General features: G+C 40.3%; 1 long non-coding RNA gene across 2 annotated transcripts in view; it reads right to left on the bottom strand.

Moving 5' to 3' along the window:
* The window catches only part of LOC116556129, a 384428-nt gene that overhangs the window by 338296 nt on the left and 19069 nt on the right, over positions 1-27063 (bottom strand). The window contains exon 1 of one of the 2 annotated variants that reach the window (XR_004270836.1): positions 2273-2469. The exons of the other annotated variant lie outside the window; for it this stretch is intronic. This is a non-coding gene — a long non-coding RNA (uncharacterized LOC116556129). Of the gene's footprint in view, positions 1-2272; positions 2470-27063 lie in introns of those variants that run through there. 2 annotated transcript variants of the gene reach the window in all.

Genomic DNA, 27063 nt, shown 5'->3' with positions numbered 1-27063 from the left:
GGTATCTGTATGTTTGCTCCAGCCCAGACACTGCTTTGGGCAAATCACTGCACTTCACTACAAAATAGGGATGTGATACCCATCTTCTCCCAAATCCTATGGGTAGGATGTGGGCAATAGACAAAAACACTCAGAAAGCTTGAGACAAGAAAAACTCTAGAAAGTCAATTATGTGCATTTTTTTAATGTGGTGTCAGATTTTTTTTTCTCCCACTCATTTTCCCTTGTCTCGATCTAAATTTTATCCAGATGTGAACATGAAGAGGCCTGTCTTTGTTCATTCTCTGCTTCTTTGCATGCCCTTTGGTTTTTCTTTGTGCCCTCAAAAGGTTTTGGTGCTATGCTGCAAGACACAGGCCATGAAGGGGGAACAGTTGGGGTGTCGCAGGGAGAGTGCAGTATTAGGAACGAGGACTCAGAGTAAAGAGTTACAGCACACTCCAGAATGTGCACCTCCTCTTCGCCAACACAGAGACAAGGTGATGAAAAGATCCCTGGCTCCAGACAAATGCCCTCAGCCTTGCAAAGCCTTCCAAGAGGCAGTGTCCCAGAGCCCAGACTGCAAGTGACTTGTGCGCGCACACACACACGCTCACACACACACTTCCATGGAGAACTGTGCTCTCGCATCCCAGAAAAGGTCTGTCATTTCAATTAAACCTCATCAAGATCTGTGCCACGTCAGGGAAGAAAGGAAAAAAAAAAACAAACAAGACTGAATTACTTCAGCTATCTCCTCAGGGATTGATCTGTATCGAATAAACCACCATCTACACATGGGGAGAAGCTTTTACTTATGAAAAACAGAGGCAGGTGCAGAAGAGCAGCATTTGGTACTAAATCAAAGCTCTGGGAGCAGAAGGAAGTGGATTTGGATGCATCCACTTAGCTCCTCCTGATATCTAACTTGCAGGGTGGGGGACAGATCACAGGCTTGGTTGGGTCTGGCCTCTGCTTCCTGGTCCCCCCTGAGGTCCCGTCCCACTTTGCTCACTGCTTCAGCTGCCCGGTAAGAACAGATGGACAGGAGTTAAAAGAGCAAGGTCAGCTCATCGGCTAAGTCTCATTTCACACCCTGCCCCACCTCTATCATCCCTTTCTGGGACATAAAGATGAAGAAAGCAGGGCAGGAGTGCTGCTGCATTTGATTCCGGCTGAAACTATGGTCGTTTCATTTACATCCCCTGAATAGCTGGCCAATCTGATTTACACATTGATAATATGTGATGTTTTGTATTCCAGCAAATATTTAATCCCTGACCGATCAATAATCCTCGCCTGGTTGTTCTTTTTTGAAAAGAAATAAATCCCCTTTTACTCTTAAAATTCTTGAATAAAATTAAACTGCTTTAGCCTAGGATGCACTGTTTCTACATGAAGCCATGTGGTTTCATAACCTCAGTCCTCAGATTTTTTAAAGGGGCCGCCTTTGCTAACTTGATTTTTCCGAGATCCTAACATCTCTCTAATGAGTCCTCTGTGCTATCAGCTGATATTATAAAACAGCCCTTTAAGATCTGGTACACTTTTTAAAAAATTAAAAAGTAAAATTATTAACCTAAACTGAATCACGCGTATATAGCATGCAGCATTCTTTTGCATTTTTTGCTTACATTCACCATGACAGTCTTGATTCAAGTTCTTTATTACAAACCTTTCTATAAACCATTTACCTCCAAAACTACATTTTTAAAAAAACTCTATTCCTACACAGATCCTTAAAAAACTATACTCTTGTCTTAGAGTTAAAGTTGAATATTTTGAAAAACGCACATTAAACATGGAAAGAGATGGCTCTCCTCTCTATAAGGAGCTCCCAAGGCAGCCTCAAAGCTCACCAAAAGTTCCAAAACAATATCCATAACAAAACAAACTCCCTTTCATCTCTGGCAGCAACAAAAGCAATAACTTTCACCAAACCTAGCCAAGCCAAGAATTAATATAACACAGAACACATCCACATTCAGACCATTACAGCTACATCAGCTCACCACAATATTTGTTTGAAAAACACATAATTTGTGGTAGAGAGAAAGAACCTCTCATACAAAAAGAGGTTCTTTCAAATGCAAATTAACCAAAAGACATATTTTCCCTGTGTTTGGGAAACCACTCCAACGTATGAAAAACATAGTTTTTGTGTGGAAAAAAAAAATCAGTGTACACCCACCAGTTGAAAAGGCAATTAAATTTACTGTAGATTATCTTAACAGTTAAGAAAAGTTAATTCCTAGCTCCACAGTCTTTAAGAACTTTATTAGCATTTACTGACCTAAGTAGTCTTCAGTTCCCAGGTAGCAAAGTTTCTTTTCTTCTCCACTGAAATGCTCACATGGACACTGAAGGACACTGTATTACTGAACTGATCGGAAAAGAATATTGTTTCCATTCTTCTGGAGGAAAAAAATGGAAAGAAAGAAAAGAAAGAAGGAAGGAAACAAGAAAAATAAAGAAAGAGAAAAAGAAAGAAAGAGAGAGAGAGAAAGAAAGGAAGGAAGGAAGGAAAGAGGGAGAGAGAAAGAGAGAAAGAAAGAGAGAGAGGAAAAGAAAGAAAGAAAGAAAGAAAGAGAGAGAGAGAAAGAGAGAGAGAGAGAAAGAAAGAAAGAAAAAAAAAGAAAGAAAGAAAGAGAGAAAGAAAGAAAGAAGAAAGAAAGAAAGAAAAAAGAAAGAGAGAGAAAGAAAAGCAAGGCAAAATGCAGTCTAATCGAGTATTCTTCCTGGTGGGAAAAAAAAAAAAAGTAAATCCACTATTCTGGAACGAGTTCAAACATAGCTTGACAGGCTCCAGGAGAATTTACACTGAGCATGCTTAGCCCCGCACTGCTTGCATGAGACACTCTTAATGAATATTACTTCCTTCCCACTGGCTATTCCTGCTGGAAGTCCACACCCACCCCTCTTTCAGAAGTCAGGAATTTAGCTTCAGCCAAAGTCCAGAAAACATGCTTATGCGGAGACAAGGCCTCACCGATCCATAAACTTTCAGGTTGTGACCTGCAGGTCAGTTTGACAAACAGAACATAGGGGTGAATTTTTTTTCTGCCCTTGGTTATGTTCCCAGCTTTGTGCCTGTCCTAAACTGCAGTTCCTCTGGAGAAAAGAAAAACAGACAGCTTTCTTTCTAAAGAACGTGATATCCTAAACACCACAGTAAAAACCTTTTCTGATCAAGCTTCCAAACTCAAATCAGAATAAGGGTTATCTGCCCTATTAAAATACAACAATTAATGATTTTTAGCTTCTGAATAAAATAAACGTCTTATCCCAAATGTATGTTTTTTGATAACTTACATAATATCTCTCTCAAAAATGCTGCATGCCAAAGCACACTCTGAAAATATGTTCAAAATCCAGCTTTAACCTGCTGTGCTATCTAAACACTGAAATCGTATACATTTAGGTCACACTAAAAACTGATTTTCTTTTTCAAACAATGCTTTCTCTTTCCCTAAATCCCTCTGTCATGTTTAATGACAGGAGACCTGAAATTCTGGAAATTTAAAAATAGATTACTTTTCTGACAGTCTGAGAAGGCAAGATTCTTGCTCTGCCAAAAAATAGGGGGAGGAGGGAAAGGGGAGGAGAAGCAGGTGAGGGCCTGATGCAGACATAGTAAGGGAAGGACATTTCATATTTTAAAAAATAATAATAAGATATTTTGTTGTCCATTTGATATTTCTAGGGTACCATTTATATGTATCAAATTATAAATTATAAATATTATTAAATACTCATTTGAACTGAAATGCTTATTTGCCTAGACACACACACATATACGCACACACACAAACACACAACCCAATTTGTGGTTTGAAAAAAATGATGTCACAAAGCTTCAAAAGGCAATAGAAATTTTCTAAGTCTCCAAGAAATATGGTGTGCCCAGCCTCTAACACAAAGCCTGCCTGGCTAGCATTGATTCTTTGGATTAATAAAGGATGCATGTATGAACCTGATACGTAAATCTGTTTCCTCTCCATGCCTGTAACACTTATGCAGCCCACTGCTGAGCTGCCATGGTATGTTCTCCTTATGGAAGGTCTTTGTAGCACAAAATATGTCTTTGCCCACTATTAAATAAATACAATCTCCTCAGCATATTTTCCTTCTGATAACTATGAGTTTTTTGGAGACTTTAGGCATGGTGGTTGTTTTGTTTATTTTTATGCTTTGCCTAAGGGAAAAATAAAATGTAGCCCCCGCCCCAAATGTGTTTATTTATCTTACAAGAGCAAACTAAGTTTTCAGCAATTAGACGGAGCCTAAGAGAAATCAGACTTTGAAAGGCTAAGTAATCCTCGTGACCACACATAAGGTAAGTGTAAAATAAGAAGGACATTCATTCATTTAATTCAAAGAGATTGTCTAGAGACAAGGTCCCACAGCAGAGGACAAGGACCCTTCCCTCTAGACAACATCTCCCTGCCACTGGGGTGCACTGTTTCTCAGACAGGTCCCATAGCATAGAAGATAGACATCCTTCCCTGTAGACAGCTTACCTCCCTGCCAACAAGGTGCAGTTTCTTTTCTCTTCTTCCATGAGGATGACTCGCTCTTCTAGAGCTAAGGGGAGACACAGAAGCCTGTGTAGGAAACACAGGAGCTTGGGCCAAGCCATGCTGTTTCCAACTCGAATGTTAAAACCACTCTTTGCAAAGCTGAGATAGACTTTACAGTGCCATCCCACTCATTAATTCAATTAGCAAATATTCATTAAGCCCCTTTCTTATAGCATTCTTGAAAGCATTCTCTACTAGATCTTTCTAATATCTGTCTTCCCATTCTTTCTTCTTCTAAAAAATGCTGAATGAGATATAATTTTCATGTCATAAAATTGTATAAAATTCAAAATTTTAGCATGCACAGAGTTGTGTAAGCATTAGCACAATCTGAGTTTAGAATATTTTTATTACCCCCAAAAAACCTGCCAATGAGCAGTAATTTCCTATTTATCTTCAACCTCTATCCCCCAGGCCCAGGAAACCACAAATATACTTTCTATTTTTATAGATTTTTCCTATTTTGATCTTTTCATATAAACAAAAAACATACAACATGTGGTCATTCATGACTGGCTTCTTTCACTTAGCATAGGGTTTTCAAGGCTCATCAGTGTAGCATGTATCAGTGTTTCATTCATTTAAATTCACAAATAATATTCCATTATAAGAATATACCACATTTTATTTATCTGTACATCAGTTGAACATTTAGGTTGTCTTCCCTTGTTAGCTGTTACAAATAATGCTGCTATCAGCATTCATGTACAAGTTTCTGTGTGGATGCATGTTTTCAATTCTCTTGAGTATATACCAGAAATAAAATTTGGGGGTCATACGGTAACCCTATGTTTAACTTCTTGAGGAACCATCAGAGTTTTCTAAATTGTTGAACCATTTTACATTCCTTCAAGCAGTGCATGACAGTCCAATGTGTCCCGTTCTTGTCAACTCATGTTATCACCTACAGTGTTTATCATAGCCATCCTGGGTGAGTATGAGGTGGTAGCTCATTGTGACTTTGGTGTTTCCTTTGTATTCCATTATGTTGTACATTTATCTTTTCGTGTGCTCCCATTCTTTCTTACACTCCAATTAAGCTTTTATCTCCTTCACGTCACTGAAATGACTCTTCACACGGCTACCAATAACCACCTTGTTACATTCTAAGACCATTTCTCAGTCCTCATCTTTCTTTAGCTATCAGTAGTTTTCCACATGGGTCAAAACTCTCTCAATAAAACACTATATTGTTGGCTTCCAGAACACCACATTGTCTTGTTTTCCTCTTTCACTTCTGGTTGTACCTATTTAGCTCCTTTTCCTGTTTTTTCTTTTTTTCTCATCTTTCCAACCTCCAAATGTTATATTTCCCCAAGACTCAATTCTAGAATGTAGTCTTTCTTACTGTCTACACTCATTCACTACACAATCTCATCTAGCATCTACATAACGTCCTCTAGAATCATGACTTTAAGTGCCATCTATATGATTGTGATGACTCTCAATATTATATCCTCAACCTGGATCTCTCCACATATTCAAAACTAACTATTTAACATCATCACTTGGATGTCTAAGAGGCAAAAGTAAACATGCCCCAAATTCAGCTCCTATTGTTTTTCCCAAACCAATTCCTTTCCTTTCTCAATTTATGGCAACTTAAAACTTGAAGCTAAGACAGAAGTGAAGCAAGATGGCAGAATAGAAGGCTGCACTGATCATTCTTCCATCAGAATACCAATTTGACAACTATCTACACACATAAAAAACACCTTCATAAGACTCAAAAGTTACATGAGCACTGATAGTACCTGGTTTTAACTTTATATCACTGAAAGAGGCACTGAAGAGGTAGGGAAAACAGTCTTCAATAGCCAACCCACCCATCCTCCATCTCCTGGTAGGGGTAGCATGGTATAGACAGTATTTCTGTGCACTGGAGAGTGGTAGAGCTCAGAGATTGTGAGGCATTGAACTCACTGCTGCCCTGTTATAGCAGAAAGAAAAACAAGACCAAGCTCAGCTGATGCCTGCCCAAAGAGGGAGTATGTCCCCAAGAAAGAGGGGAATTACAGATTCCAGCATTTGGAACTTGAGATCTTGCAAGCCTTGTCATCATGGTTTAAAATTTTCTGGAGCCCTAAAAAAAGCCTTGAAAGCCAGTCTAGGCCACAAGAATTGCAACCCCTAGGTGAGTCCTCATACTGAGCTGAACTCAGAGGCAGAGGACTTGGGGGGCAGTGACCTACTGAGATACCAGCCAGGGCAGCTACGGAAGTGTTCATGTCACCCCCTAGGCTGCACAGCTAGAGGCTCCAAAATAAATCCCTTCCTTCTGCATGAAGAGAGAAGACGGAAGAGTGGGGAGGACTTTGTCTTCCATCTTGGTTACCAGTTCAGCTACAGCAGGATAGAACATCAGTCAGAGTTTTGACAACCCCATTCCAGTCCCTAGCTCCCAGACAACATCTCTAGACACAAACTGGGACAGAAGGAAGCCCGCTGCATTGAAGGGAAGGACCCAGTTCTGGTAGCATTCATCATCTGCTAACTGAAGAGCCCCTGGGCCCTTAATAACCAGCAGTGATACCCAGGTACTACACTGAGGGCCTTGGGTGAGACTCTGAGTTTTGCTGGCTTCAGGTGAGACTCAGTACATCCCTATCTCTGGTGGCTATTGGGTGAGACTTCTGCTTAAGAAGAGTGGAGGGAAAAGTAAGGGGGACTTTGTCTTACACCTTAGATACCAGCTCAGCCACCAAGTAGGCTCTTGGGGTCCCTAATTCCAAGCTTTGGTTTTTGGATGCCATTTCTGGACCTGCTCTGGGCCAGAAGGGAGCCCACTGCCCTGAAGGGCGAATCCCAGGCCAGGAGGCATTCACCACAAGCTGACTGAAGAGTCCTTAGGCCTTAAGGAAACATCAGCAGTAGTCTGGCAGTACTCCTTATGGGCCTGTGGTGGCCATGGGGTAAGGCTTCTCTGCCTTTGGAAAGAGGAGGGAAGAGTGGGAAGGACTGCGTCTTGTGGTTTGAGTGCCAGCTCAGCCACAGTACAATAGAACACCAGGCAGATTGTTAAGATTTTTTACTCTAGCCCCTGGCTTCCCTGTGATACCTCTGACCTGCCCAGGGCCTGGGGAACCTCACCAGCCTGAAGGGAAGAACACAGGCCTCGTTGGCTTTGCTACCTGCTAGTCGTAGAGAACAGGGCATTGAGTAAACATAGCTGGTATCCAGGGAGTGGTTACAGCAGGCCTTGGGCAAGACCCAGTGATGTGCTGGCATCAGGACTGACTCATCACAGTCCTAGTGGTAGTCACCACAGGGTTCATGTGTCACTCTACCCCTAGCTCCATGTGGTTCAAAAAACAGATAGAGACTCCATTTGCTTGGGAGAAAGTAAGAGAAGTGAGCAAGAGTTTCTACTGGGTAATCTAGAGAAGTCAACTGGATCTTCTCCAAGGCCATCGAGGCAGTACCTCTACGAGTCTGTAAAAGCCACAGTGTTACTGAGCTTTGGGTGTCCCCTAAAGCACATACAGCTTAGATCATGATACACAACTCCATATGAATATCTGGAAAGCATTCCCAAGAAGGACAGGTACAAACAAACCCCAGATTGCCAAGACTATACTAAACATGTAACTCTTCCTTCAATGCCCATATGTAGATAAACATCTACAGATACTAAGATGATCCAGAAAAACGTGACCTTATCAAATGAACTAAATAAGGTACCAGGGACCAATCCTGGAGAAAGAGAGATATATGACTTTTCAGACAGAGAATTCAAAAGAGCTGTCTTGAAGAAACTCAAATAAATTCAAGATAACACAGAGAAAAAAATCCAGAATTCTGTCAGATAAATTTAACAAAGATATTTAAACAATTTTAAAGGGCCAAGCAGAAATTCTGGACCTGAAATGCAATTGGCCTACTGAAGAATACATCAGAGTCTTTTAATAGCAGAACTGATCAAGCAGAAGAAAAAAATAGTGAGCTTGAAACAGGCTACTTGAAAATATGCAGCCAGAAAAGACAAAGAAAAAAGAATAATTGAACTTCAACTCAGGCCTTATTTGACTGGCTCAGGTATGGACATGTGACCCAAGGACAGCTCATTTTAAACTCTCAGTATGCAAGGCAATCCTATTTTCTCTCCTGAGATTTTGAGCAAGAGAATACCATAAGAATGTATTACTTGGCAGTAGAAAAAAACTGCAGAAAGCTTATCATTTAGAGGCTAGAATAGCCATAATGCGTCAGGCATACGCCAAAGTTATGAACTCTGACATATCAAACCCTTTGGTAGAAAAACAACGGAATCCAGGCCGGGCGCAGTGGCTCATGCTGTAATCCCAGAACTTTGGAAGGCTGAGGCAGGCAGATCACATGAGGTCAGGAGTTCGAGACCAGCCTGGCCAACATGGTAAAACTTCGTCTCCACTAAAAACCCAAAAATTAGCCAGGCATGGTGATGGGTGCCTCTAATCCCAGCTACTTGAGAGGCTGAGGCAGGAGAATCACTTGAAACAGGAGGCGGAGGTTGCAGTGAGCTGAGATCGTGCCACTGCACTCCAGCCTGGGAGACGGTGTGATACTCCACCTCAAATAAAAAAAAAAAAAAGGAATCCAGTAGGAGAGAGAAGTGAGGCAGTACAAGAGGCATAACGAATCATCAGTCTCCACAATCTCCTTAGCTCCAGGGAGCTTTTTGTGTACTGTTCAAATGCTTTCACATTAAGCTTTTTTTTCACTCAAGTTACTTTGAGTTAAATGTTTCTTCCTTGCCACCAGAAGATCCTAACTAAAGTTACTTTTAAAAGAAGCTTGTCAGAGCAACAAGCAAAAATAGACAAGTGGGATTCCGTAAAACTAAAAACCTTATTCATGACATAGAAAACGATCAACCAAATGAAAAGGCCACCTATGGATGAGAGAAAATATTGATGAGTCATACATTTGATAAGGGGATAGTCTTCAAAATATATAAGAAATTCAACTCAATACCAAGAAAACACATAATTTGATTTTAAAACAGACAGAAGACCTGAAATGGCATTCCTCTGAACAAGAATTACTAATGGCCAAGTATATGAAAAAATACTCTACATCAATAAGGATTAGGAAAATGTAAATGAAAACCACAGTGAGGTATCACCACACATCAGTTAGGATGGCGATTATCAAAAAGACAAGATATAACAAGAGTTGGTGAAGATGCAGAGAAAAGGAAACCCTTGCACACTCTTGGTGGGAATGTAAACTAGCACAGACATTATGGAAAACAGTATGGAAGAAGTAAAATCAGCAAGTGTGTGTTTAATTTCTCAAAGAATTATAAATACAACTACCATATGATCTGGCAATTCTACTTCTGGGTACACATTCAAAGAAAATAAAATCAGTGTGTTGAAGAGATATCTCAGCCTTATGTTCATTGCAGCATTATTTACAACAGGCAAGATAAGGATGCAACCTATGTCCATCAACAGATAAAGTAAATGTGGTATATATACAGACTATATACTACGCAGCCTTTAAAAAAGAAGGAAATTCTGTCACTTGTAAACCTGGAAGGCATTATGCTAAGTGAAATAAACCAGGCCCAGAAAGACAAATACTGAGTGATCTCACTTACAAATGGACTCTAAAAAAGTTGAACTAACAGAAGCAAAGAGTAGACTAGTGATTGTGAAGATATTATCAAAGAATACAAAATTTCAGTTAGACAAGAGGAATAAGCTCAGGAGATCTGAATGCTGGTGACTGTAGTTAAAAAGAATGTACTGTATATGTGAAAATTGCTAAGATGGTAGAGTTTACATGTTCTCACCACAAAAAAAAAAAGATAAGTATATCTGGTAATGTGTATGTTAATTAGTTTGATCTTGCATTTCAAAATGTATGTGTCTATCAAAACATCATGCTGTATACCATAAGTGACAAAATATGCAATTTTTGTCAATTGAAATAATAATAATTTTTAAAATAAAACAAACTTTTCAAAAGGGGAGATTGTCTGTGAAACAAAGGGAAAAGCTCAGATATTAGAACAAGTCCCGTTTCAGCTGTATATAATGGAATGAAAAGAGAAAATGTTAATGAGCTACTTTGACTAACTGGACCAGCTTATTTGTCTTATTGATTTGTTTCTAAAGAGCTCTGGATTTGCAAGACAAGAGGGGTAATGCTTGCCTAACTCAGTTGGTTATTAAATAAGTCACAGTGGAAATGTAAACATTTATCTACTTATCTCACAGGATGAATGGTTATATTGAAAGATGAGGTAACACACTGAAAAGTGAAAATGTGATATGTTAATAATTGTGTCTTATCAATTATTATAAGAGTAATGATTTCTATTTACTGAACAGTGCTGCACCCACCCCATCTCACCCACCTGCCTCTCCCACTTCTTTCTGTCTCTTTCATGAGTGCTTGAAGCTATTCGCTTACTCTGCCATTGCTGTCTTTTACTCTTGGTTGAGTTTTACTAAAGTCTGATAACTGAATAACGAACAAACCTCACCTGGAAAAGCTCTAACGTGTTTGTTCCTCTTCCAAAAAGTACTCTAGCTATAATGGAGCACTTTAGAAACAGAAAATGTTCTGTGGTAGCGGCCATAGTAGTGATAATAGTAAGTACTGGTGGTGTAGTAATAGTTGTCTACACTATAAAAAAATTATATTTATTAATCTGAAATTGAGCTTAGCTCTTATATCTTTGCATCTTACAGAGTCCTATATTGACCCTTTTGTCATATTTCTTAGACCAGAGTTTTTTCACGCCATTAAACTAAGTTTCAATATAATTTGAGAGCATCAAAAATCTAATTCATTAGCAGACAGACGAGAATAACACTGTTATAACACAGTCTCATGAACTGCATAGACCCCAACTAATTCCATGCCCATGGAGGCCAAGAACTAATTCAGAAGATTTACGGTGCTGTGAAAACTTTCACAGCAGTAGCAGTGTTTTGGATTATATACGAACATGGGTACATTTTGTTACTTCATATGGAAATGTATTGCTTTATTCAAAGATTAAGAGCAGTTTTTGGAGCCCTCCTCTTGGTCAACACAGGAAGTCAACTGGCTGGTTCAGAAGAGATTACTTGGTGATGCAGTCTGTGAGGCTAATCTCATGCAAACCAGTGAACAGTAACATGAATAACAGCATAATGGCTAAGAAGCCAGCCACCGTGGGTCCCTCACTGGCTGGGCAGAAGGGTTCTCTGTGCATTCTCGGGTCTTCTGCCCACCTGGGGATGGGGAGAGAAAAGCGCTAACATGCAATCCGCAATCCAGTGTTCCAGAAGTGCCTCAGCAGTGCCCAGGACTCTACTCTGTGTCACCCTTAGAGAAATCTTCATCCTTGGGCTATTGAGCAATTCACCCTGGCTGAGGCTGAGGTGGGGAAGAGAAAGGTAAGAGGGCTCCTTTTGGTTCTGAACTTACCTGTCAAGCAAGGTGAACATCTTTAAAGGAGGCAGATGAAGTGATGGGTTCACAGTTGTTATACTATTCTTCCTACTTCGGTGAATGAAATTTTTCATAAGTACTAAAGTAGAAAAGACATCTTCTTCACTATAAAAACTAAGGGTTTTGGAAAAAGAGATCTTTCTTCCCCAAATATTTTCTATCATTTTCCTGGACAATGCTTTTGGTTTCACAGTTGGAAATAAGATTGGACATACAAATATAAATTAGAATTGGGCAGCAAATAAAATTCATTTTCAGATGGAAACTACTGAAAGTAGATCCTTTCCCAAGAGAGAGTAGCAGGGGACCAGGCACCTAAAGGGAGAGAGTGAAGCACCGAGGAAGGGACATGGGAGAGAAGAAACTGGGACCGTCAGAGGCACATTTTATTGACTTCTCAGAGTGGCTGTCTCTCTGCCTCAAAGGTGTTCATTGGAGGGGTCAACCTTATACTTACTAAGGTCCCCTCTTCTCACATGAGCTCCCCATCGTACCCCATCCCCGACACAATTATCCTGGGCTTCAGAGTCAAAGTCTCTCACTGGCTTTTGACCCCTTCATAATATTAAACTATAAAGTTGCTTAGCATGAGGAGTTGCCATGACGACGGCACCCATGTCCCTGTACAAGTGCCAGCACTGAGACCCGGGGGCTCGGGCACATGGCAAAAGGACAGCTTGCGAGAAACAATGGAGGGAGCCGACTGCAGATTCTTTTCATGCCTAATTACCCATGAGCACATGGCACAATGGCTTATTTAACTCTGCCTTGGCTCAGAGTAGAGACAGGTTCTCATTCCAGTTGGAAAGGATTCCAGCTCTGGCCCATTGCAAGGAGGGGCAAAAGGAAAGGGAAAGTGAGTTATTGAAATGCATAGACCTTGTCTTCTTAATTATTTTGCATTTGGCCATCTTTCCTTGTCTCAGAAGCTAATTATTCCAAGTCAGGAGAATTGTTCCACCTCAGAGTTAGCTCCGAGCAAAATGCTGACAACCGGTGCTGGAAACAACAGTTTCCCATGTCTAGCTAGGCAATAGAAGATCATTCTTTCTCAGAACTAACTCAGCCAGTCAGAGGGTGGAATGACTGATTAAATCCTCAGGATGTGCAAGGGATCCTACCTGTCTTCCTTCTCTCTATCTTAGAATAGAATTCAGGCCTCATCCCCTTGCAATTTTGCAGACTGTGGAGAAGCAGCCTTGCCAGAACCATGCTGTAAGGTGATCCAGGCAAAAGAGACAGAATGGACATGCAGGCAAAGAAGATTGTCTGCTCTGTGCAGACTCAAGGCCATGTGACCTTCTCCACACAGCAAAGCCACAGGTAACCAAAAGTGCTCTGAGTCCTCAAAGATGGTGAGAGAGCAAAGGAGATCATTGCCTTATAAGTGTTAAGAAGGCAAGGGCTTTCAGAGATGTAATTCTATTGGGTTTTTGTGGGTTCTTTGTCATGGCAGCCAAATACATGTGGTAAGAAATACGTGGAGAATATATCTTTTCATTGATTGCCAAAATTGCATCCAAGTCAACCCAGATAACACTGCTTCAATTATCTGTTTGGATTCCTACTTCAGGTCCTGACCCCTTCTACTTTCTTCCCCATGTGATGTGGTGTTTATCACCTGACTCAAATGATGACAGGCAGGAGGTCAAAGGCTTTCAACTCTCTTTCATGACTGAGCAAAACCCAGTGGGTCCACCTGTATACCCTCTGAATATTTCTGCCTTAGCAGTGAAGGTGCTGGAATATAAGATTTTAGAAGCCATAATTCTGGAAGGGTCCAGGGCACACTCTTCATTAAGGCAAAAAGAAATGCATTGTTATGGGGGTCACTTGCATCTTTGAGGAGCTCAGTGGTGGCTGTCTTCTGTAAAACAGGACTGACAGGAGATGTAGCCATGAAATTGAACCTCTTAAGTGGAGTTTCAAGTGGGGTCCAGAGAAGGCTCTGCTGCAGGTCCAGGCTCCAGCTCACACTGTCTTGCCACTCAGCCCTAGATCCAAAACTATAGAAGTGCTGGAGAAGGACAAAGAAGATATGTAGAATTGCAACCCCCACTAGGAGACTCAAAGCACAGATCTGTGATTGCGGAGGAAAACCATGCCTTCTGCAGCACAAAATTACTCTCATATAAAAAGAAGTTTATAAGTAACTGAATGAAAGTAGGATACAAAGTGATTATGCGACCAGGGCCACTCATCAAGGTTGGAAATTGCCTGGTCAACTGATTCATAAGATCAGGTGGTCAAGGAAGTAATTTCTATGTAATAGAAATTGTGCATCAGGCCTGCAGAACTCCAGAAGGTACAAGTAAATGATGTGAGTAAGTGGCCAAACATCTACATCCCCATCCCTTTGCTCCATTTCTCTCTCAACTCACACCTAAAAAGAATAAAAAATAGTTCAAGTCCAATTAAAAGACTGGGACTATACTATATTTGGTGCTTGCAAAAAAAATGAACTACTGACACATTACAGCATCACTCAGGAGTGATATTAAGGGATCTTGGTGAAGAAAAATTCTCCCAGAGGTCAGAGCTTTAAGCACTATGCTGGGCTATTCACTTCCTATGGAAGAAAATATGAAATGTGTGTGTGTGTATATATATAAAACTCCCGAGAAATGACAACTTACTTGGCTCAAGAAAACAAGACTGGAATGTTTGTGTATTAGTTCCCTGTGGCTGCTGTCACAGACTACCAAAAGCTTGGTGACTTAAATCAGCAGAAATTTATTGTCTCACAGTCAAGAGTCCAGAAGTTGGAAATCAGTGTCACTGGGTTGAAAGCAAGTTGTCTGCACTTCTTCCAGTATCTGCTTGGCTTCTGGCATTTTTCGGTCTTGTGGCCACAACACTCCAGTTTCTGTCTCCATCTTCATATCACCTTCTCCTCAGTATATGTGGAATCTCCCACTACCTCCTTCTTCTAAGGACACTTGTGATTTTATTTAAGGCCCTCCTCAATAATTTAAGATAATCTCCCTATTTCAAGATCCCTAACTTGGTCACATCCACAAAGACTACTTTTTCAAATAAGGTAATATTTACAGGCTCCAGGGATAAGGATCTGGTATCTCTGGGGGTTGGGGGTGCAATACTAACTTACTACAGTCTAGGACTGGTAGATTTTAGGAAGACATTTGTGGCTGAACCTATGGAAATGGACACAAAATGTGCAAGAATCTTTGTGTCTCACATTGCAGCCCACCAAGATGTATTCACCTCAGAAAGGTTCTCAGTCCCCAGGGAGGTGGTATAACTGTGGACATCGATCAGTCTCTCTTCATGGTGTAATACTATCTCAGGCCATTGAGTGAATGGCTGTGATGGCAAAGATGGAGAACTGCATGGTTGCAACAGTCTGCACTCCCTCTCACCAAGGCTCTTGATACTCCTCAATCTGCCATCATCAGAAACTGATTATAATCACTTGAAATGATTCTATTCTTCTTGGACAAAGCATCTTAATCTTCAGTGAGTAAACGGGTTTTATATTTGTTTTTTAAAAAAAAAAAATCTTTCAAATACTGGCCAGGCACACAGTGGGAGACTGAGGTGGGCAGATTGCTTGCTCCCAGCATTTTTGAAGGCCAAGGGAGGGGGATTGCTTGAGCCCAGGAGTTCAAGATCAGCCTGGGTAACATGGCAAAGCCCCATCTCTACAAAACAAAATACGAAAATTAGCTGGGTATGGTGGTATGCACCTTTAGTCCCAGCTACTCAGGAGACTGAGGTGGGATAATTCCTTGAGCCTTGGGGAGGTTGAGGCTGCAGTGAACTGTGATTGTGCCATTGCACTCCAGGCTGGGCAACAGGGCAAGACCATGTCTCAAATAAATAAATAAATAAATATCCAAATACTGTGGAAAATACTTTTATATAATTCAATGACATCATCACAGAAATAATCAGAAAAATTATCAGATACGTAGATGTTGCAGCAATGTGAAATTATTTTAAAATGTTCCTAAACACGTACAATTTCTATACTTATCACAGATTGGTAACAGTGTGCAGACCAACCCAGATCCATGAATTATGTTTTGGATTCACTGCCCTAGAAAATTATCAAGCACCTTTTGGCAGATCAGGTACATCAGATCTGTTCCACCCTCAAAGGGGCAGTGATTCCTTTTTATTTAAGGTTATATCTTTTCAGAAAAGGATTTTTCTTCCCCAGCTTTACCATGTGGCTTTTATCAGCATCACAGTCTAAGTGCCTAATCAATGGACATAGTATGACACTCAACACTGCCTCAGGCCAAGGGAAATATTTTACAGCCAAAGAGGTGATATCATGGACATATAACCATGAAACTCATGGGTATTACCACGTACCCCACACCCAGAGAAAGCCAGCCAAATAGAAATATGAAACAGCCTGTGTCCCTAAACACTGGAACTCATGAATCTTGAAAGCAAAAAATCGCAGTTAGATTGAAACCTCTCTGAATCACTCCCAGTGACCTACTTGCAGAATTTGTGCTTCTCTTTCCTGCATCATTAGACTCTGACAGGCTAGAGGTCCTGACTTCTGGGAGGGAATGCCTCCACCAGGAGTTTTACTGAATTGAAGGCAGAGACAGCCAGCTAAGCCACTCTTTGCTCCTCATCCCAATGGACAAAAAGCCAAAGGAAAGCATCACTGTATTCCTAGTGATAATTGAACCTGATGACTATGAAAGGTTAGGATTGCTGCCCCATAATAAGAGCAGGAAGTCTAAGGAATCCAGAGATCCAGTGAGACTTCTCTCCGTATATCTATGACCAATTATAAGAGTGAATGAGCAGCCGGATGCAGTGGCTCACACCTGTAATCCCAGCACTTTGGGAGGCTTAGGCAGGCAGATCACCTAAGGTTAGGAGTTCAACACCAGCCTGGCCAACATGACGAAACCCCATCTTGACTAAAAATACAAAATTAGCCAGGCATTGTAGCATGTGCCTGTAATCCCAGTTACGTGGGAAGATGAAGCAGAAGAATAGCCTGAACCTGGGAGGCAGATGTTGCAGTGAACTGAGATCACACCATTGCATTCCAGTATGGTAACAAGAGTAAGACTTCATCTCAAAAGAAAAAAAAAAAATAGCAAATAAGCAATGTAGCAACCATAACTCAAAAGGGCAAGGCAATTTAGGCTGCAAATCCCTCAGGAATAGAAATCTAGATGATCCCACTGGACAGAAAACTCAGCAGCTAAAGTGGATGGAGGAGAGGAGAGATGATGATCATTAAGCATGGCTTTGGGAGCAGATGCAGCTTGTTTCCATATCCTTCTTGCTGTCAGTCCTCTCCCAAATTGCTGCTAGCCACTATCCTCAAGGGGTCTTTGTCATTGGTTGGACTTGTCCCTCCTCTATCAGAACATGAGTGAGGACATTTTGCTTTCACAAAAATTGAGGTACCAAATTTTAATAGTGAGCCAGATATAAGAGGAGGGTCCAAACGGACTTTAGTGGTGCAAGAGTTACACTATTAGTCACTTATTTTGCACCATCTCAGATCCTCTCAGCCTCATCAGTTTTGGATACTTCTAACCACTTGTTCCACCCCAGTTCCCACTGCAAGAACAAATACTCTGAGTTTCAGTTCACTTAATTGTAAGCAGAAGACACCTTGGAAACATAGCCTCATATTGGCTCACCCCCTTAATCTGCCTCACCACTCCTTCTTTTTTGATACTGTACAACTTAATCAAGTGGTAGCTCAGAAGCTTTTGCCTTAGTCTCTATTTAGCTAAGGGCACTCTGCCAGTGACCACAGAGTCCATGTTATCACTTCCCTTCTTCCTAGGGAGGTCACCAATTATTTACGCTACTAATAATAGTGTATATTTTTTCTGCTAAAGCTGAACATCTTTCTTTACCTTTGTTTGTCAAACAGTTAAGGAATTTCTGGACAAGTTGAAATGCTGGAGTAAGGCAGAAAGAGTTTAAAGAGGCAGAGACCAATCACAAAGGTCAAGAGATTGGCATGGGGAAAAGTGAAAGGAAGAAACTCTATCATTGGAAGAATGCCATGAATATGAAAGTATTCCCACTGACCCTGAATTAAAACATTTTGCAGAAGATGCAATATTGCATAGAAAAGGCAATCTCCTTCAGAGAGAATAGATTGTAAATGTTTCTTATCAGACTCAAGATGTGTGTTGTTAATGCCAGCTGGCTTTTCCTGAAATGCAAAAGTAAAGAGGGTATAAAGAGGCATGACTGGCCCTCCCTTCCCACTGTGGCCTGAACCAGTTTTTCAGGTTAACTTTGGAAAGCCCTTGGCTGAGAGAAGGGTTCCATTCAGATGTTTGGGGGACCTTAGAAAATACTTTTTTCTGGTTTCATTAATCTTTTCTTTTTTTTTTTTTTTTTTGAGACGGAGTTTTGCTCTTGTTGCCTAGGCTATAGTGCAATGGCTCAATCTCGGCTCACTGCAACCTCTACCTCCCAGGTTCAAGCAATTCTTCTGCCTTGGTCTTCTAAGTAGCTGGAATAACAGACATGTGCCACCACACCTGGCTAATTTTCTATTTTTAGTAGAGACAGGGTTTCTACCTGTTGGTCAGGCTGGTCTGGAACTCCCAACCTTAGGTGATCCCGCTGCCTTGGCCTCCAAAGTATTGGTATTACAGGCATGATACCACACCCACCCTACATATTAATCTTTAATAGGATTTAAATTTCATTTTATAAGCTGGAAGTCTACAAAATGCAGTGTATATATCCAGCAAGACTCAAGACAATTCACTAAATTGTTGGGTCAAATTATTAGAAGTTTTCTTTGTATAAACATTTATATTTTCAGCTTTTAAATTTGTACTGATATGTTTGCTTTTTAGTGTATATAAAATGTTAATATAGCATCAGATGTATACGCTTTGTAAAATGCATAAATATGTATTTAAAATTCAATTTACCGTTGGCATAGATAATCACAAAAGTTTAGAAACAGGAACTAAATAATGAGAAACCACTAAAGAATATTTAGCAAGAAAGTGCTATATTATCAGGGTAAGCTTTAAGAAAATTAGCAAAGTTCTTAAAATCATTTGGAGAAGTTGCAATAATTTGGAGTGTTGAATCTTTTTCATAGTTTTATTTACGTTATCCATTTTCACACCTTATTACAATGGCTAGAACTTCTTAAAAATTGAATTTTCAATACTGTTAGTAGGCATTTTTGTTTTATTACTGACTCATGAGAATGTTGCTCATGTGTCACCAAATAGTTCAGAATTAATAGTAAATTTAAAATAAATGTTCTTTGAGAGAGATCCAAGATAGCCAAATAGGAACAGCTCTGTAATGCAGTTCCCAGTGAGAACAATGCAGAGGATAAGTGATCACTGCATTTCCAAGTGAATTTTTACTGCCCACAGACCAGGAGATTCCCAGGCTGAAAAGCACCACGAGTTTCCAGTATGGCTGTTTCAGCCAGCACTGTGGGTTTCCACACAAAAGCTCACACAAATCTGGGTGGCCATTACAACTGGGGCCTGGAACGCCTGGAGACAGAGCTGCCCATTCAACTGAAAAAGAGGGGGCTGAAACAGGGAGCCAGGTAATCTGGCTCGGTGGGTTCCACCACCAAAAACACCAGCAATCGGAAATGTTCTGGATTGAGAGTCTCACAGCAAATGTAGCTGTACCCAGGATGGTCCAGCTCAGTGCGGGGAAGGGTGTCTGCTATTACTGAGGCAGTCTGCCATTACTGAGGCAGACTACCATTACTGAAGCAGTTCCAACTGTACCACTGTAAACAAAATCACAAGGAAGCTTACATTGAGCAGAGCCAGCGGCACCTCACCAATGCCTTTGCTGGTAGACTGTGACTAGACTGCCTCCTTGCTGAGCAGGGCATACCTGAAAAAAGGCAGCAGCATGTCAGGAATTTATAAATAAAGCCCCACCTTCCCAGGACAGAGCACCTGGGAAAAGAGGTGGTTATGAGTTCCGCTGTAGCAGACTTAAACATATCTGCCCAGCAGCTCTGAGTGGAACAATGGAGCTCCCAGTACAGCACTTGGGCTCCTGTAAGAGACAGAGTACCTCCTCAAGCAGCTCCCTGAATCCTGTATATCCAAAGAGAGCCCTCACAAAGGAGAGTTCAGGCTAACATCTGGCAGGTACCCTTATGGGATGAAGATAACAGAAAAAGAAACCAGCAGCAACCCTTACTGTTCTGTTGCCCTGTGGGTGATCCCCAGGCAAGCAGGGTCTGGAGTGGACCTCCAGCAGTCCTACAGCAGAGGGGCCTGACTATTAGAAGGAAAACTAAAAAAAAAAAAAAAAAAAAAAAAAAAAAAAAAAAAAAAAAAAAAAACAAAAAAAAAAAACAGAAATAGCTTTAACATCAACAAAAAGGACATCCACTCAGGGACTCCATTCAAAAGTCACCAACTACAAAGACCATAGGTAGATAAATCCACAAAGACGGGAAGAAACTAGCACAAAAAGGATGAAAACACCAAAAACCAGAATGCCTCTCCTCCTCCAAGGATCACAATTCCTCACCAGCAAGGGAACAAAGCCAAATGGAGAATGAGTCTGATGAATTGACAGAAACAAGCTTCAGAAGGTGGGTAATAACAAAATTCTCTGAGCCAAAAGAACATGTTTTAACCCAATGCAAAGAAACTAAGAATGTTGAAAAAAGTTTAGATGAAATGCTAACGAGAATAAACAGCTTAGAGAAGAATATAAACAACTTGATAGACCTGAAATACACAGCACGAGAACTTCGCGAAGCTTACACAAGTTTTAGTAGCCAAGTCGACCAAGCAGAATAAAAGATCTCAGAGATTGAAAATCAATTCAATGAAATAAAATGAGAAAGCAAGATTAGAGAAAAAAAAAGAGTGAAAAGAAATGAACAAAACCTCCAAGAAATATGGGATTATGTGAAAAGACCCAATCTACATTTGATAGGTGTACCTGAATGTGACGGGGAGAATGTATCAAAGCTGGGAACACTCTTCAGGATATTATCCAGGAGAACTTCCCCAACCTAGCAAAGTAGGCCAACATTCAAGTCCAGGAAATACAGAGAACACCACAAAGATATTCCTCAAGAAGAGCAACCCCAAGGCACATAATCTTCAGATTCACCAGGGTCAAAATGAAGGAAAAAACGCTAAGGGAAGCCAGAGAGAAAGGTCAGATTACCCACAAAGGGAAGCCCAGCAGACTCACAGTGGATCTCTCAGCAGAAACCCTACAAGACAGAAGAGAGTGGGGGCCAATATTCAACATCCTTAAAGAAAAGAACTTTCAACCTAGAATTTCATATCCAGTCAAACTAAGCTTCAAAAGTGAAGAAGAAATAAAATCCTTTATGAACAAGCAATTGCTGAGAGATTTTATCACCACCAGGCCTGCCTTACAAGAGCTCCTGAAAGAAGCACTAACCATAGAAAGGAACAACCAGTACCAGCCACTCCAAAAATGTACCAAATGGTAAAGACCATCAACGCAATGAAGAAACTGCATCAACTAACAGGTAAAACAACCAGCTAGCATCAAAATGGCAGGATCAAATTCACAGATAACAATATTAATCTTAAATGTAAATAGGCCGAATGCCCCAATGAAAAGACACAGACTGGCAAACTGGATAAAAAGTCAAAACCCATCAGTGTGCTGTATTCAGAAAACTCATCTCACCTGCAAGGACACACATAGGCTCAAAATAAAGGGTTGGAGGAAGATTTACCAAGCAAATGGAGAGAGAGAAAAAAAAAAAAAGCAGGAGTTGCAATCCTAGTCTCTGATAAAATGGACTTTAAACCAACAAAGATCAAAAGAGACAAAGAAGAGCATTACATAATGGTAAAAGAATCAATGCAACAAGAAGAGCTAACAATCCTAAATATAAACACACCCAATTCAGGAGTACCCAGATACATAAAGCAAGTTCTTAATGACCTATGAAGAGACTTAGGTCCCCACACAATAATAGTGGGAAACTTTAACACTTCACTGTCAATATTAGACAGATCGACAAGACAGAAAATTAACAAGGATATCCAGGACTTGAACTCAGATCTGGACCAAGCAGACCTAATAGACACCTACAGAACTCTCCACCCCAAATCCACAGAATATACATTCTTCTTAGCACCACATCACACCTACTCTAAAACTGATCACATAATTGGAAGTAAATCAGTCCTTAGCAAATGCAAAAGAAGAGAAATCATAACAGTCTCTCAGACCACAATGCAATCAAATTAGAACTCAGGATAAAGAAACTAACTCAGAAACGCACAACTTCATGGAAACTGATCAACTGGCTCCTGAATGTTGACTGGATAAACAATGAAATGGAGGCAGAAATAAAGATGTTCTTCAAAACCAACGAGAGAGAACACAACGTACCAGAATCTGTGGGACACATTTAAAGCAGTGTCTAGAGGGAAATTTATAGCAATAAATGTCCACATGAGAAACAAGAAAAGATCTAAAATCAACACCCTATCATCAAAATTGAAAGAACTAGAGGAGCAGTATCAAAAAAACTCAAAAGCTAGCAGACGACAAGAAATAAGTAAGACGGGTTCACAGCCAAATTCTACCAGACATAAAAGAGGAGCTGGTCCCACTCCTTCTGAAACTATTACAAACAATCCAAAAAGAGGGAATCCTTCCCAAATCATTTTATGAGACCAGCATCATTCTGATACCAAAACCCGGCAGAGGCTCAACAAAAAAAGAAAACTTCAGGCCAATATCCATGATGAACATAGATGCAAAAATCTTCAATAAAATACTGGCAAACTGATTGCAACAGCACATTAAAAAATCAAGTAGGCTTCATCCCGGGGACGCAAGACTGGTTCAACATATGCAGGTCTATAAACGTTATCTACCACATAAACGGAACCAAACACAAAAAACACATGATTATCTCAATAGATGCAGAGAAGGCCTTCGACAAAATTCAACAGCTCTTTATGCAAAAAACTCTCAACAAACTAGTATAAAGGAACATATCTCAAAATAATAAAAGCTATTTATGTCAAACCTACAGCCAATATCATACTGAATGGGCAAAAACTGGAAGCATTCCCTATCTGGCACCAGACAAGGATGCCCTCTCTCATCATTCCCATTCAATGTAGTATTGGAAGATCTAGCCAGAGCAATCAGGCAAGAAAAAGAAATAAAGGGTATTCAGTTAGGAAAGGAGGAAGTCAAATTGTCTCTATTTGCAGATGACATGATTGTATATTTAGAAGACCCCCTTCATCTCAGCCCAAATTCTCCTTAAACTGATAAGCAACTTCAACAAAGTCTCAGGATACAAAATCAATGTGGAAACATCACAAGCATTCCTGTACGCCAATAACAGACAAATAGAGAGTCAAATCAAGAGTGAACCCCCATTCACAATTGCTACAAAGAGAATAAAATACATAGGAATACAACTAACAAATGATGTAAAGGACCTCTTCATGGAGAACTACAAACCACTGCTCAAGGAAATAAGAGAGGACACAAACAGTTGGAAGAATATTCCATCCTCATGGTTAGGAAGAATCAATATTGTGAAAATGGCCGTACTGCCCAAAGTAATTTATAGATTCAGTGCTATCCCCATCAAGCTATGATCCTCTTCACAGAACTGGAAAAACCACCTTAAACTTCATATGGAACCAAAAGAGAGCCCACATAGCCAAGACAATCCTAAGCAAAAAGAACAAAGCTGGAAGCATCATGCTACCTGACTTCAATCTATACTACAAGGCTACGGTAATCAAAACAGCATGGTACTTGTACCAAAACAGAGATATAGACCAATGGAACAGAACAGAGGCCCAGAGGCAATGCCACACATCTACAACCATCTCATCTTTGACAAGCCTGAAAAAAACAAGCAATGGAGAAAGGATTCCCTGTTTAATAAATGGTGTTGGGAAAACTGGCCAGCCATGTGCAGAAAACAGAAATTGGACCCCTTCCTGATGCCTTACACTAAAATTAACTCCAGATGGATTAAAGATATTAAACATAAGACCTAACACCATAAAAACCCTAGAAAAAAACCTAGGCAAAACTATTCAGGACATAGGCATAGGCAAGGACTTCATGACTAAAACACCAAAAGCATTGGCAACAAAAGCCAAAATAAACAAACAGGATCTAATTAAACTCCAGAGCTTCCGTACAGCAAAAGAAACAATCATTAGAGCAAACCAGCAACCAACAGAATGGGAAAAAATTTTTGCAATCTACCCATCAGACAAAATGCTAATATCCAGAATCTACAAAGAACTAAAACAGATTTACAAGAAAAAAACAAGCAAACCATTCAAAAGTGGGTGAAGGATGTGAACAGACACTTTTCAAAAGACATAGATGAGGCCAACAAACATATGAAGAAATGCTCATCATCACTGGTCATTAGAGAAATGGAAATCAAAACCACATTGAGATACCATCTCACTCCAATTAGAATGGCTATGACTAAAAAATCTGGAGACAACAGATGCTGGAGAGGATGTGGAGAAACAGGAACACTTTTACACTGTTGGTGGCAGTGTAAATGAGTTCAGCCATTGTGGAAGACAGTGTGACGAGTCCTCAAAGACCTAGAAATGGAAACTCCGTTTGACCCAGCAATCCCATTACTGGGTATATATCCAAAGGATTATAAATCATTCTATTATAAAGACACATGCACAGGTATGTTCATTGCGGCACTGTTTATAATAGCAAAGACCTGGAACCAACCCAAATGCCCAACGATGATAGACCGGACAAGGAAAATGTGGCACATATACACAATGGAATACTATGTATCCATAAAAAACAATGAGTTTGTGTCCTTTGTAAGGTCATGGATGAATCTGGAAACCATCATTCTCAGCAAACTGACACAAGAGCAGAAAATCAAACACCGCATGTTCTCACTTATAGGCGGGTGTTGAACAATGAGAATACATGGACACAGTGGGAGAAAAGCCAGATACAGGTGATGGGGGGATGGAGGTAGCAAACCACATTGCCATGTAGGTACCTATGCAACAATCCTGCATGCTCTGCACATGTACCCCAGAACCTAAAGTACAATAAAAATAAATAAATGTTCTTTATTAGAGTGTGAAAGTACACTGTCTTACTATTTTTTAAGGGGATATATAAGAAAAAAATAAAAATAAGCAAAAACCAAAGAAACAATTCAAGAAAGCCTTGGGGAAATTTTTTTTTTTTTTGAGGCAGAGTTTCACTCTTGTTACCCAGGCTGGAGTGCAATGGCGCGATCTCGGCTCACCGCAACCTCCGCCTCCTAGGTTCAGGCAATTCTCCTGCCTCAGCCTCCTGAGTAGCTGGGATTACAGGCACGCAACACCATGCCCAGCTAATTTTTTGTAGTTTTAGTAGAGACGGGGTTTCACCATGTTGACCAGGATGGTCTCGATCTCTTGACCTCGTGATCCACCTGCCTCGGCCTCCCAGGGAAATTTTTTAAGTGTTGTGTATTAATTGAAAGGACTGACTACCTGCCACATGAAAAAGTTCTTTAATTAACACAACAAAACCTTGCATAGTATTTCCTGGCAATTAATATTACAAAGAAAAAAATAATTTCTATAATTCCATCACAGAAAAAAATGAAAGAAAAAGGATTTAAGTCAGTGAAGTCTCTGGCATCTCAGGAATTCTGAATACCAATAAAACATCTATAACAGTTGGAGAGAAAAATATTTTGACATAAAATGTTACTCATCTAAAACACCTTTCATATGTAACGCCTAGCAGGCAGCAGTAGGGTCTTAGTCCAGTTCATATCTTCCCACCCTGTCCAAATGCCAAGTCCCTAACCCAGGCTAAGCAAAACATAGTAGCCTTTTTTTTTTCTGACTACAGTGACTGGATTTATGATCTCAACTCTGTCAATCAGAATCCTCCCCTGGAATCTTATCTACCAAAGCTGGAAGAAAAAGACTCTTGCCTCTGGTCAGTCATAGAAGTAAAATGATACAAACTTGGAGTTGCTGGTGCCAGTGTTTACACCAAATGGAAAAGAAAAAAAAAAAAAAGTCCATCTTCCATAATGTAAAGAAAGATAGTGTGTGTGCATGAGAGAGGAGGGAGAGAAGGAGGGAGTCAAAACTATGTTAAAAGAAGCAAAGATGAGAACAAAGAAAAAAACATCTTGACAATGACTGAATCTCTGATTCCACTCCCTGGCTTACCAGGAGCTAATTCCCCTGAGATCTCTTCTATTCTGGATTTTTGACAGTATTTTTCCAACATTTTCTTCAGTTGGTTTTTTTCCCTAAGTTGAATTGAGTTATTTCAATGGCAAACTACTGCATAGAGAATTGCTACAGGCATGAAATATTGCAAGTGATAGACCCTACAATGTGGAATTGCCTAAGTCAAAATTAAGTAGTGGGCATATTTTTATATAAGAGGATTGATTTATTTTGTTTTTGTTTTCTCACTTTTCAACTCTACTTTCAAATAATATCAATATAATCTAAGTGGAAAAGTCATATCTTGCTATAAAATTCTTATATAATTAATTTCTGATTTGTTAATATTTGCCTTAAGAGAAAGAAATAAAGCATATTTACATAAGAAGAGAAGAAGTCAAATTGTCTCTATTTGCAGCTGACATGATCCTAAGTAAACGCCATCATTGGCTGAGAATGGTTACACCTGTAATGATTTCACCTGTAATCCCAGCACTTTGGGAGGCCAAGGAGGGTGGATCACCTGAGGTGAGGAGTTCAAGACCAGACTGGCCAACATGGTGAAACCCCACCTCTACTAAAAATGTAAAAATTAGCTGTGTGTGGCTGCAGGTGCCTGTAATCCCTGCTCCTCAGAAGGCTGAGGCAGGAGAATGGCTTGAACCCAGGAGCCATTCTCCTGGAAGTTTCATTGAGCCAAGATTGCACCATTGCCCTCCAGTCTGGGGGACAAGAGCAAGACTTTATTTCAAAAAAAAAGAAAAAAAAGAAGAAGAAAGAAAGAGAGAGAGGGAGGGAAGGAGGAAGGGAGGGAGGGAGGGAGGGAGGGAGGGAAGGAAGGAAGGAAGGAAGGAAGGAAGGAAGGAAGGAAGGAAGGA

Source organism: Sapajus apella, unplaced genomic scaffold (assembly GCF_009761245.1).
Source record: "Sapajus apella isolate SASKATOON/1434 unplaced genomic scaffold, GSC_monkey_1.0 scaffold16, whole genome shotgun sequence".
NCBI classification, from domain to species: Eukaryota; Metazoa; Chordata; class Mammalia; order Primates; family Cebidae; genus Sapajus; species Sapajus apella.
Note: the sequence above shows the minus strand (reverse complement) of the source record. Positions and strands in the feature narration are given on the sequence as shown.